At 47.2% G+C, this 12607-nt stretch overlaps 1 pseudogene; it reads left to right on the plus strand.

Moving 5' to 3' along the window:
* LOC119863158 overlaps positions 1-12607 on the plus strand; it is a 91981-nt pseudogene that overhangs the window by 6141 nt on the left and 73233 nt on the right.

Genomic DNA, 12607 nt, shown 5'->3' on the forward strand with positions numbered 1-12607 from the left:
TTACCAAAAGTGCTCATGGAGGTGGTAGAAACACCATTTGGAGGGAGAGTATTCTAAACTAAACTGAATGCAGCCATAGACAATATGCCCTAGAGAACAGCTTTATACTGGGTGAGTGAACAAGTCTCCCATTTCTGCAATTCTCTTCTAACGTTCAGCCATCTCTTGAACCCAAACCATGAAGTTTTGGCTAACTTTAACATTCTTCTGGTGCCCTTTTGCCCATCATGGCATCAGCAGAGCCAACACAGTAAAAGCAATTGTGTGTTGTGGCATTGCTCTCAGGCAGTGGAGAATCCAGGGTGTTACAAGGGAATTATGGACTGGATGTCACTGGTAATTCAGATGTGATAAACTGTAGGTGGCTGTGACCAGCCTGGTTGCTGCAATATTCTGTTTGTTGGAATTTATAGGTCGAGTTCCAGCTGCCATTCACCTAATATCTAATCTCTGGAGCTGCCTGGTCATTGAATGAAACAGATGGAATTTTCCTCCACTTTTGCATGCTCCAGTAAAATGAGGGGAACTTTGCGGGGCTGGCGGGGGGAGGGGAACACCACAGCAACAACATTGAGAACCAGCAATTTTCTTCCTTAACTGCTGCATTTGCAGTTCGTCTCTCAGGAACGAAATATGGCTGTGGAATAGGTGGCTGTGGAGCCTGCACCGTGATGATCTCCACATATGAACCAACTTCCAAGAAGATAATGTATCCTTAAGATAAGATTTGGGGTGGAATTTTCTCAAGTGCCTCCGTGCGTGAATTTCAGTGTGTTTTACGCCCACTGAGGCACTTTTGAAATCACACCCTTGGAAGCTATAACTTATTGTTCATAGAAAACCATTGTTAATTGGGAGGGCAGTTATTTGAGTGTTTGTTTTTTCTTTTAATTTAGGTTTATATTCTTGGGTCCTGGCAGATACTTGAAATCTTTTTACTTTACCTTTAATATGTTTTATCTGCATGGAAAAATGATTCACACAAAAGGAATGGTCCCACAATTACAAGTGATGTGACTTTAAATCCCACTCAAGAAACTTGAAATCTTCTTGCTCAAGAAACATTTATTTATTCAGAGACTGGAAAGCAAATATTTCCTTGACTGGGGGATCTTTATTTTATGCACTTACAGCAGCCCTTGTAGCAGCTTCTGGAAAGTTGGGACTCTTGCTTGGATTGGACTAGGATTTGTTTCCCTAGATAAATCCTTAGTCAATTTCACATAGTTCTTATTCAACACTCACTGATTTCAGTGACGTACGAAGTAAATAACACAATAAATTATCCCTGCATGGTGTAGGCCATAGCAGGCTTCACAGTGGGTTGTGCTTTTTGCCTCTCCCCGTCTTTGGGAGCTCTGCTCCTTTAGTAAAGTTGCACCCACCAGTACCAGGTCTGAGTCTGGCCCTTGGGTTTTTGTACTATATGTTGTATTACAAGTTAATTAATAAAAACTCCTTAAAAGTGAGACTTCTGTTTCCTGTGTGTACAGAATACAAACAATATTGAGACGAGAGTGCTGAGTTATGTACAACTGATTCTCAGACACATAACTTTCCCCAGCCATCACCATGCTGTTTAACTCCTGCCATTCTCCACTAGACTGAGTGTAATCTCCACCTGTGATTCCTTCCTCATAGCCTTGCCCCACAGAGTACTATGCTATTTCAAATGCCACAGTTCTCCTTTACGTTCCCAAGGCATTATCCTGCCAACTCCAGTCTCTTACCCATATGCTCGCTGCACGGCTCTACTGTCACCACTGTGGAAGGCGTTGGAAGCACAAAAACGAGAGTTCATCCAATTCAGGTGAGAACCTGCTGTAATTCGTAGGGCAAGATTTGGGGATCTTTCCTTTTCTATACTCTGGCCATATCTGCCGTGAGGTTTTGGCCTTGTGATCAAGTTTGGTTGTTCTTTGCACTAGACAATCGCTCTAAGGAAACAGGCTCCATATCCTGGCTCTTTCTGGTCACAACTTAGAGATGAACTCCCAGCTGGATTGCCAAACCAAACTCTGACCTGGGGGAGGTTGTCCCACCCCTAGTTTCTTCTCTATCACTAAAGATACCCCAAAAGATGAGAATCGGTTCTGAAAAGGCCCCCTCAGGAGAAAGAATAAACCTGGAGCTGTAAAATGATACACCAAAGTGAGCACGGGGTGTCCACCGTGAGCAGGTCCTGCTGATTATTATAACAAAAACAGCACTATGTAAAGAGCCAGATTGTCACTGGTCCTTGTGTGGGCATACAGGAGAGAGCATAGGGTAAATAAGGAACTCCTGCTAATGTGCAGGGCTCAGGTGCAATTGCAGTCTCCAAAGCACACGGACTGCTCCCTGCTAGTGCCATGTTGATCTTTAAATATTCATTGATCTTTAAATATTCAGGGTAAATAGGCCAAATCCCCTGAGATGGGATATTAGATGGATGGGATCTGATTTACTATAGAAAACTCTTTCCTGGGTATCTGGCTGGTGAATCTTGCCCATGTGCTCAGGGTTTGGCTGATTGCCATGTTTGGGGTCGGGAGGGAGTTTTCCTCCAGGGCAGATTGGAGAGGCCCTGGAGGTTTTTTTGCCTTCCTCTGTAGCATGGGGCATGGTTGACTGGAGGGAGGCTTCTCTGCTCCTTGAAGTTTTGAACCATGATTTGAGGACTTCAATAGCTCAGACATGGGTGAGGTTTTTCATAGGAGTGGGTGGGTGAGATTCTGTGGCCTGCGCTGTGCAGGAGGTCGGACTAGATGATCAGAGTGGTCCCTTCTGACCTTAGTATCTATTAATCTATGAATCTATGAAACTAACTCACCAGAATGGGCTCAGGAAAGGCAGAGAGCATCACCCTGCTCCTTTCCATGCACCAGGTAGCACATTGGGCCAGCTGCATTCTCCTAAGGGATGGGTCCCTATAAGACCTAGGAAGATAAGGATTAGATTAGACAGTGGATCATACACACTCTCTCTGTATTTTGGGGCGCTCTCCTGGATTAGTGCAGCTCCCCCTCCCCTAACTCAGACCTGTACTTTAAAGGCACAATCTGACCCCAGTAAGTTTTAAAACCTTTTTAAAATAATTTTTCTCTTTCATGCGTAATCTTGTTTCCTTAGTGCCTAAATGATGGGAATGTTCCCTAGGTGCTCCTCTCTCCTCCCAAAGCCCTAATTTGTTAGCTATTCTGTGCTCTGTCCTTCATGCCTGTAGAAATTTACAGAAGGCTGATCACTGTGCTGACAGGTCTTGTCCCCATTCTGCTCCCACTTACACCTGGGAACCCCATTGATATTGCTGGGGTTGCCCGTGGATAACTGAGAGTCTATAGTGGTCCTTTCTTTTTCAATAAGATGACTGCACTCAGTCTCTTACATTTTAGTGATAATGCTGTAACATTCAAAATGCTGCAGCTCCTAACTTTAACACTGTAAGCAAGATGCATCTGTAGATAGCTGTAAGGCAAATCAGTGAAGCTATATTTTGAAAGCAGGTCCTGTTCTGTTCTGTTCTGTTCCAGGAAAGGCTGGCCAAGTGCCATGGCTCTCAGTGTGGCTTCTGCACCCCTGGAATGGCGATGTCCATGTATGCTTTGCTGAGAAACCACCCTGACCCCTCCATGGAGCAGATAACTTCAGCTCTGGATGGGTAGGTTTACTTTTACAAGTAGTAAACTTTAGGAGGTAAAATAAGAAGCCAAGTGTGGGTGTTTTTTACATGCCACATAAGATGCAAGATGTGATTTGACTGAAAGACCAGAGGAAAATATTTCAGAATCACATAAAGTCTTGTGGGATTCCTAAATACTATATTTGATTATAGCTCACTAAATCAATTCCCTGCCATGGCAAGGGGCTCAGGCATGGTGCACTTTGGTCCCTCCTATTCTCTGCCTGTGGGACACAACGTTTAGTCACCTGAGAGCTGTAATACTTTTCTAATCCAGTTTATTGGGCTCTGCACAGAGATAACAGGGTAGGGTTGGTGGCCTGTGATATGCAGGAGGTCAGACTAGATGATCAGGTTATCCTTTCTGGCCTTAAACTCAATTACTTTAGGTGGGATTTTCAAAAGCACTTGTTGATTTCATTGGGAGCAGAGTTAGGTCAATGCTGAGCACTTTGGAAAACCCCACCCCATTGGACCGACTTTGCTCTTGCACCAGTACTACATCAGTATAACAGCCCTGAGTGACTCCTGAACGACTTGGGTGGTGTGGAGAATCAGGTCTTTCACTTGGGCTGCCTGCCAGCAAAATGAAATCCTGTGTTCTCCCGGGTACAGATTTCTATAGGCACTTCTCGCTCAGGAAAACAGCTCACACTGACATGGCTGGGTTTAGCCTATTAAAATACTGAGTTTATTTCCTCATTGAAAAAACCTTTGCACCATATGTTACACTCATAATTCAAACACCCTTTTTAGTCCCAAACCTCTACCAACTTCCCACCCCCCAGAAACATATACCCAAGCCGAGTTGTGACCCTGTAAAGAAATAAGAGTCTAGAGGCTTCATGAAGTGCCCATGCAACTTCTCTATTGCTATTGATTTCACATGGAGGGCGCTCGGATAGTACAGTGATGGATGTCAGGATAAAACCCTGAGATAGAGCGTTTGTTTGGATTTCATTGAAGGAAATCCAGAGCCATTAATAGTAGCAAGTATATCTTCTTGGATGATTTACATAATTTCTATAGTGATATAAATTACATTAATTAAATCATTATTATTAGAGATGGGCCTGATCTGCAATTCTTGGATTTGGCTCCCAATCAGAACATTCCCCCTGTTCAGAAGGGTTTGACTCTTCTGTGGTTCTGGTTCAGCCCATTGGAGAATCAAGAGCCAAGTCTGGTTTTGGATCCAAATTTCCCCAAGTGTAGGTGTGTTCAGATGTGAGGGTTTGCTTCAGGGCTATTTCTAATTTGTACTGATACTAATAATTATTCTTCCATTGTTCCTTATGATTAATGATATTATTGTTCATTTCAGGTAATTTGTGCCGTTGCACTGGATACAGACCAATAATAGACACCTACAAGTCTTTTGCTGGGGTAGATAGAAAGACAAACAGATCAACATTTTCAAAAGTATCCACTAATTTTGAGTGCTCAGTTTCTGGAAGCCCAACTAAGGCCAGCTTTTCAGAATTGATCTGCTCCCATTTAAGCACAAAGAGAATTGGCCAGATTTGCAGAAAAACTGAGTCCACATTTGGCGCTCAGCTCTTTTGGAAATCTGGCCATAAGAGTCACAAAGCAACTGGGTGCTGACCACTTTGGAAAACCTGGCCCTTATTTAAGTGCCTAAATAGAAGCTGATCTTATTTGAAAATTTGAATCCAATTGGGTGTGCCAAGCCATTGAAAATCTGGCTTTCTGCTTTTTTGAAAATGTGGCCCCTTAGGACTCTCTTTTTAAGCAGTGCTGAGCACTTGTAGCTCCCACTGACTTGAGTTTTAGATGCTCAGGACCTCAGAAAATCAGGCCTCGAGGCATCCAAAATACATGGCCTGAAGATGTAGGTGGTCGTGATGGTTATGATCTGCCTTGATGGTCTCTGCTACCCTTATTGTCATAAATAAGGCTTTAATCATGCCAAGTCTTAAGTGTGTGTTTCACTTTAAGTGTGTACTCAAGTCTTTGGAGATTCATGGCCCAAATTGTTTACGCGTTGTATTGCCAACAAACTAGTGTCTCTCAGCCCCAGTCTTGCGTGACCACAGATAATCTTGTCTCTCTCATCAACAGAAGTTGGTCCAATAAAAGATACTACCTCTCCCACCTTGTCTCTCAGAAAAACTGACTGATTGTGTTGAAACTATCATTATTATTCAGTGCAAGTGTAGACCATTAGGATATAGCCAGTCTGTGTGTGCTGTATGTGTTATATCATAACTACTGAAAAATATCATTATCCAGGCTTGCTGTTGAGTGAGTGTCTTACATTTATTCTCAACTGATTGAAACGTGCCACGTTTCTCATCTGTTAAGAGAAGCCAGAGATCACCGGGCCAGCAATGATGACATAGAGTATTATATCTGAGTTACAAGGAGAATAACAACAAAGGGGAAATCAACTGAACATATTTTGATTTTCTTCCCTGCCACAGGTGACTTTGCACATCTGTATAGTTACAGATCCTCCACATAGTCACAGCTCCACTGATCATATCTCCACCCTATCTTGGGCCCATCCCTCCTTGAAAACTCAGCTATACATTGGTATACACAGTGGTAAGGAAAACACTGCGTAGCCTGTTCCTGACTGGGAGATCATACCCAAGTCACAGAGCTGTGTGCCTTCCACTACCTTCAAGGCTGTCCATGGGTCCAATCAGAGCTATAAACACAAAAAGGATAAATTAGGAATCTGTCCAACTTTCTTGTAGCAGAACAATTTCAGTCACTTCCACACAGTCCTTCTCCAATGCACTCAATAATCTTTTGCGCCAGCTTCTGATCTGCTTCAGGAGACTGATAACCTAACTGAAGTCAGCTGGAGTTTTTCCAATGACTTCAAGGGGAGCTGGACTTGGCCCACCTCCTGCAATGCTTTAAAGGGGACACAGCAAGAATAGTCACCCTGGATCATGGCTAGCTCCTGAACCAGTTTCAAATCTGCTTTAATGCAGGTAGAAATATATATATATATGCAAATGTGTATTTTAAAAGAAATCACATTTTAGTGCAGTTGTATCTAGAGTATTACAGAACGGGGTATTATTTCTTTAGGAAACAGCATGTTGTCAACTGAGAGGAACAGGGCAATGTTGTCTGGACAAAGAAGATGTGTGCTCATCTTCTGACAAGGGAAATCAGGTGCGTTATGGTCTTTTTAAAATTACTTTCTGTTTCATAGTAAAGTTTGTAGTGAATGAACATCTTTGAGCTATTGTAGCTGGTGCCACATTTTCATCCGGTAGTATCTATAATGTATTGATGGGTAAAGAGTTCTATTCACTCTGTCTGCCTGTCTTAGGTATTTCTAAGGCACCTATGACCATGATATCTAAGCTCCAGACGTAATGTATGCCTACATTGCAATTGGGAACCATGATTACAATTACAGCATGTGTAGACATGGCCAAGATAATTTTGATCTAAGATTAAAGCTAGCTCCAGGATGTGTACATTGGCTACAATCATACTACCTCATTGCTGCGTATCTATACCCACAGTTATATTCAAACCAGAGAATTTGAAAGGGCTTCTCTCCACCTCCCCATGATTTCAGGGTGTTTTGTTTTATGTGGAAGAAAATAGCTGTTTGGGGAAGTCTGCATCAAAGAGGTGAGTTTTAGCTTTTGATCTGAGCACGCACAAGGTAAGGCTGCATTGACCTCCCTTTGATAAGGAGATACAGAGCCAAGGACAGGGGTGCTGGAACAGTTTCTAGCTCATTGGCACTGCTTAATAAATAATGAGAGATTGTTTTATTCTTGCTTTGACTAGAAAAGGCATTGTATAAAACCAAAACCCTGGCTCAGTCTTTTAATGTTTATTCTGGCAAAACTACCATTGACATCAGTGGAAGATTTCTCTGAGTAAAAACTGCAGGATTTGGCTATCTGTTATCTACGTTACATCTCAGAGTGTAGATGACTGTACAGTATGTAGTTTCACATTTAATTTGCACTTGTGGCAACTGGAGTAACTGAAGAAATATAAAGATTCTCCAAATCAAACTCTACAAAAATAAAATATTCTCTAAACTAAACATTCTTCTTCAAATGCTTGCTCATGTCCATTCCATAGTAGGTGTGTGTGTGCTCGCCAAATGCATCGGTGCCAGACGTTTTTCCCTTAGCAGTATCCATAGGGGACTGGCTCTGGCGCCCTCTGGAGTGGTGCCTGCATGGCGTGGTATAAGGGGCGCCATTGGCTCCCCCCACCTAAGTTCCTTCTTGCCACCAGTGACGGTGCTGGAATGTCTATTGCTTCGGTTAGTGCTGATTGTTCTCTGTTCTTGCAAACTTTGCAGAACCTATAGTTTAGTTGTATATAGTTTAATAGTTATATTAGTCACCCTTAGTAGTAGTTCTTAAAGCTTCGTTAGTCCCCAACAGGACTTAGCTGGGGGTCGGGGCATGCCCTGATCCCCAGGCTTCAAGCCCTGAAATCGCTGCAAGCGGCCCATGCCCACCAATGATCCCCATAGTAGCTGCTTAGGCGCTTGGGCAAGGGGCATATAAGCCACAAGTGTCGTATTTGCAAGTCCTTAAAACCCAGGACTAAAAACGAGCGTGACAACCATCTTAGAGCACTCCTGATGGAATCGGCACTCTCCAGTACCAAAGCAAAGGTCCGACTCGGTACCAAGTACCGGAGCGTCAGTGGGGAGTGCCCCACCAGCGCCGTACACGGGCCAGCACTGTTCCCCCTCCGCAGCTCTGGCCAAGAAGCCGAAGAAGACTGTGAGGGGACAATATCCTACTTTCCGCAAGGGAAAGGGGCAAGCCAAGACCCGCAATGGGCAGTTAAATGCTCCGTCCAGAAAGTTGGGCCCCAGCTCAAGGTGAGCGGTGCAACCCATCCCATACCTTGCCTGCATCCCCAGATAGCGACACAGGCCTCCATCAGCTTCAACTGCTGTTGATGCCCGAAGCCCTGCAGGCAGTTCAGGAAATCCTGATGCTCCCAGTGCCACCCACACCAATTCTGGCAGTACCCAGGTCTTGGAGTAAACCCACCTAGGGATGTCCCCATATGTCCCTGCCTCAGAGGCACCATTTCCTATCGCGAGGGACGTCCTGCCACCACTTGCCCACCCGAAGCCGTCATGATTCAGAGCCAGAGAAGCAGGCTCAGCAGAGCCCCTTTTGGTCCCTGGACCTTGGGCAACAACAGTGGAATTCAAGGAGTACCTCACAAGTAGCTGGGCATAAACCCACCGGGACATGCGCCTCCCGGCAGGAGCACCAAGATTGACCCCTTGCGTCACCAAGAGCTTGGTGCAAATTCCAGGACCGATCAGGGAACCGAAGCCACCGGTCATCAGCCGGCTGCTGTCGATCTCCAAGATGGGGATCGCCATATTCGGGAAGATCCTCCCGGCAACCAGCTCATGATAGCTCCTGGTCCCGCTCAATGTCCTGGTACCAGTCCGGTAGTGTAAGGCGTGGATCGCCAGTTTTCCAACGCTGATCCTCCAAATGCCATTGCTCCCCATGGCCCTGACCAAGACTTTCATTTCGCTCGGACGGGTCTACCTCCTGGTGCAGCAACCGGCATCAGTCAGATAACAGCCGCCACTCAGCCCGATCCTGGTCACCAGGTAGCAACCACTCCAACTATAGCTCCAGCATGGAGTAGTGTTCCCTGACTGTGGGACAGCCTCTGATGCCTGAGGTGCCGCCTACATCATTGGCACCGAAACCTGTCTCATGGCCCCAAGCGCAGCGCGTACCCATGGAACCCTTGGGGGTTCACCCAACCTTCCCAAGCTGCCCACTCAGTGTGGGAGCCTCGGACAGACCAGCAGTCTCAACATCCCAACCTCTCCAGTGCTCGACACTTCAGCAGGAAAGACCCCACAGGTTCAGGAGGACCCAGGAGACCAGCCTGTTGGACCCCCAATGGGCGTAGAAGTTCCAGCGGTACTGGCATCATCCTCATCATCGCCCGATGAGGCTATCACGGAGCCCCCTCACCCAGTTCCTCAGGATGACGCTAAGGCGCACCAGAAATATTGAAGAGGGTCACATCTAACCTGGGACTTCATTCTGAGGAAATAGAGGAGCCTTTGGACTCCTTGTTTGATGTCCTCTGCTCCTCGGCCCTGCCAGGGTGGCTTTACCCTTTCATGAAGGGGTACCGAAAATTACCACTGCCCTGTGGCAGACTCTCTCCTCCTTGGCCCCCAACTCCAAAAGGGCCGAGCGCAAGTACTTTGTGCCAACCAAGGGGCATCAATACTTATATTCCCACCAGGCCCCCAATTCCCTCGTGGTTGAGGCAGTTAACCACAGGAAGAGGCAAGGACAACCCGGGGCTACCCCCAAAAATAAAGACTCAAGGAGGCTGGATCTTTTTGGACACAAAGTTTATTCGTCTTCCAGTCTGCAGCTGAGTGTGGCCAATCACCAGGCCCCCCTGGGCTGCTACCATTTCAACACGTGGCAGGCCATGGCCAAATTCGAGGCTTTGCTGTCTGAAGGGTCTAGGAAGGAATTCCAAGTGATCCTCGAGAAGGGCATGGCTGTGGCCAGAGTAGCCCTCCAGGCAGCTTCAGACATGGCAGACTCTGCCGCCCGCATGGTCTCCATCATCTCCATGCAGCGGGCTTCCTGGCTGCTCCTCTCTGGCTTGTCCACCGAGGCTCGGCAGTTGATACAGGACCTTCCCTTCGACAGCCAGGCACTATTTGCAGAGTAGACAGACAGCAAGCTGCATGGGTTAAAGGACTCCCGTGCCACCTTGAAAACTCTGGGGCTCGGCATGTAAGCAGTTCAAACCACAACAGCCTCAGGGACAAGGGAGCCAGCCTCAGCAGGACCCACCTCACAAGAAGGCCAAGGGCTACAAGTGCTGTCTGAGCCACCCTCCCCACCCTCTGCTGAGTCGGGCTCCACCCGAAACAAGCAGGGCACCAAGCGATCATTCTGAGGGTGCACCCACGGGCGACCAATGAGACTATTCACGGGCTCCATCTTCCCCATTTTTTTCCAGCCACCTTTCCTTTTTCCTCCCTGCATGGACTGCTATAATCTTGGACTGCTGGATCCTGAACACGGTGGCACAGGGTTATACCCTCCAGTTTCTTTCTACCCCCCCCCCACCCAAACCCTTTTCCCCGTTCCTCTTCAGGGACCCTTTTCAAGAGAGTCTCCTCACAAAGGAGGTTCAAGGGTTACTGCAGTTGGGTGTGGTGGAGGAGGTTCCTCCCAAGTACAGGAACAAAGGGTTTTATTCTCAATACTTTTTAATCCCAAAGGCCAGGGGCAGTCTACGGCCCATTCTGGACCTGCGAGACCTCAACAAGTACCTAAAGAAGCTGAAGTTCCCCATGGTCTCCCTGGCCTCTTTATTATCCCCTCTCTGGATCCGGGAGACTGGTACACTGCCCTCAACTTGAAGGACACATACTTCCACATAGCGATCTTTCTGCACACAGATGTTCCCCCAATTTACAGTAGGACCCAACCACTACCAGTTTGCGGTCCTCCCATTTGGTCTGGTGACAGCACCGAGGGTGTTTACCAAGTGCATGTCAGCGGTGACTGCTTATCTCAGGCAACTGGGAATCCAAATCTACTGTATCTCGACGACTGGCTGGTCAAAGGCAACTCGAGGTCTCAAGTCCAAGAGGATGTTGTGGTGCTGCAAGCCACATACCGCTCCCTGGGCCTTCTAGTAAACTACAAAAACTCTATGTGAGTTCCGTGCAAAGATAGAGTTAATCGGAGCAGTGCTCCACTCGACCTGCCCCAGAGCATTCCTGCCACTAGAAAGATTCCAGACTTTGATGGACCTCATCATGGTATCTATCAAGTTGGTATCGGACACCTCAGATCTCAGCTGGGGTGCACACCTTGGCAATCTCTAGACCCAGGGTATCTGGTCCCCAGAGGAGATGATGTTACACATAAATGTCAAAGAGCTCAGAGCAGTCTTCTTGGCATGCAGAGTCTTCTTACCCCACCTGTTGGGCAGGGTGGTGAGAGTCCTGATGGACAACACGGCCTTGATGTGCTACATCAAGAGGCAAGGGGGAGCACGCTCGTCAACTCTGCCAAGAGGCACTCTGTCTTTGGGACTTCTGCATCAGCTGTGAAATCCATCTGGAAGCTTGTCATCTCCTTGGCATCAAGAACACACTAGTGGATCACCTCAGCAGGGACTTCTCTCACCACTCAGGGTCGCTCCACCAGGAGGTAGCCTGCATGATCTTCCAGAGGTGGGGAACTCCCCAAGTGGACCTGTTCACCACCAGGCAAAACAGGAAATGCCATCAGTTTTGTTCTTGGCAAGGTCTTGGCAAGGACTCCCTCTCTGATACCTTCCTCCGGTCGTGGCAGGGAGTGTTCCCTCTGATTCCTCTCATCAGCAGGGTCCTTGGGGGGAGGGATAGCTCAGTGGTTTGAGCATTCGCCTGCTAAACCCAGGGTTGTGAGTTCAATCCTTGAGGAGGCCATGGAGGGATCTGAGCCAGAAATTGGGGATTGGTCCTGCTTTGAGCAGGGGGTTGGACTAGATGACCTCCTGAGGTCCCTTCCAACCCTGACATTCTATGATTCTATGATTCCTAGCAAAGATCAAGAGAGACACAGCACAGATTATCGTGATCACCCTGGTGTTGCCTCGTCAGCACTGGTTCGGCACACTGACGAACCTGGCAGCAGCCCCTCCTGGCCCCTGCCCAACCGACCGGACTTGCTGTCACAGGACCACAGCTGGCTCTTACACCCCAACTCATCCCTCTACCTCTCGGCGTGGATGCTGTGTGACTGAATCCACAGGAACAGACCTTCTTGGATGAGGTCCAACGGGTCCTCCTGGGAAGTAGGAAGCCCTCAACCAGACTGACATACCTGGCCAAGTGGACAAGGATTTCATGCTGGGCGTCTGAGAGTGGCATCTCCCCCTTGCGCTCTTCCATACAGTCTATCTTAG

Source organism: Dermochelys coriacea, chromosome 11 (assembly GCF_009764565.3).
Source record: "Dermochelys coriacea isolate rDerCor1 chromosome 11, rDerCor1.pri.v4, whole genome shotgun sequence".
Lineage (NCBI taxonomy): Eukaryota > Metazoa > Chordata > Testudines > Dermochelyidae > Dermochelys > Dermochelys coriacea.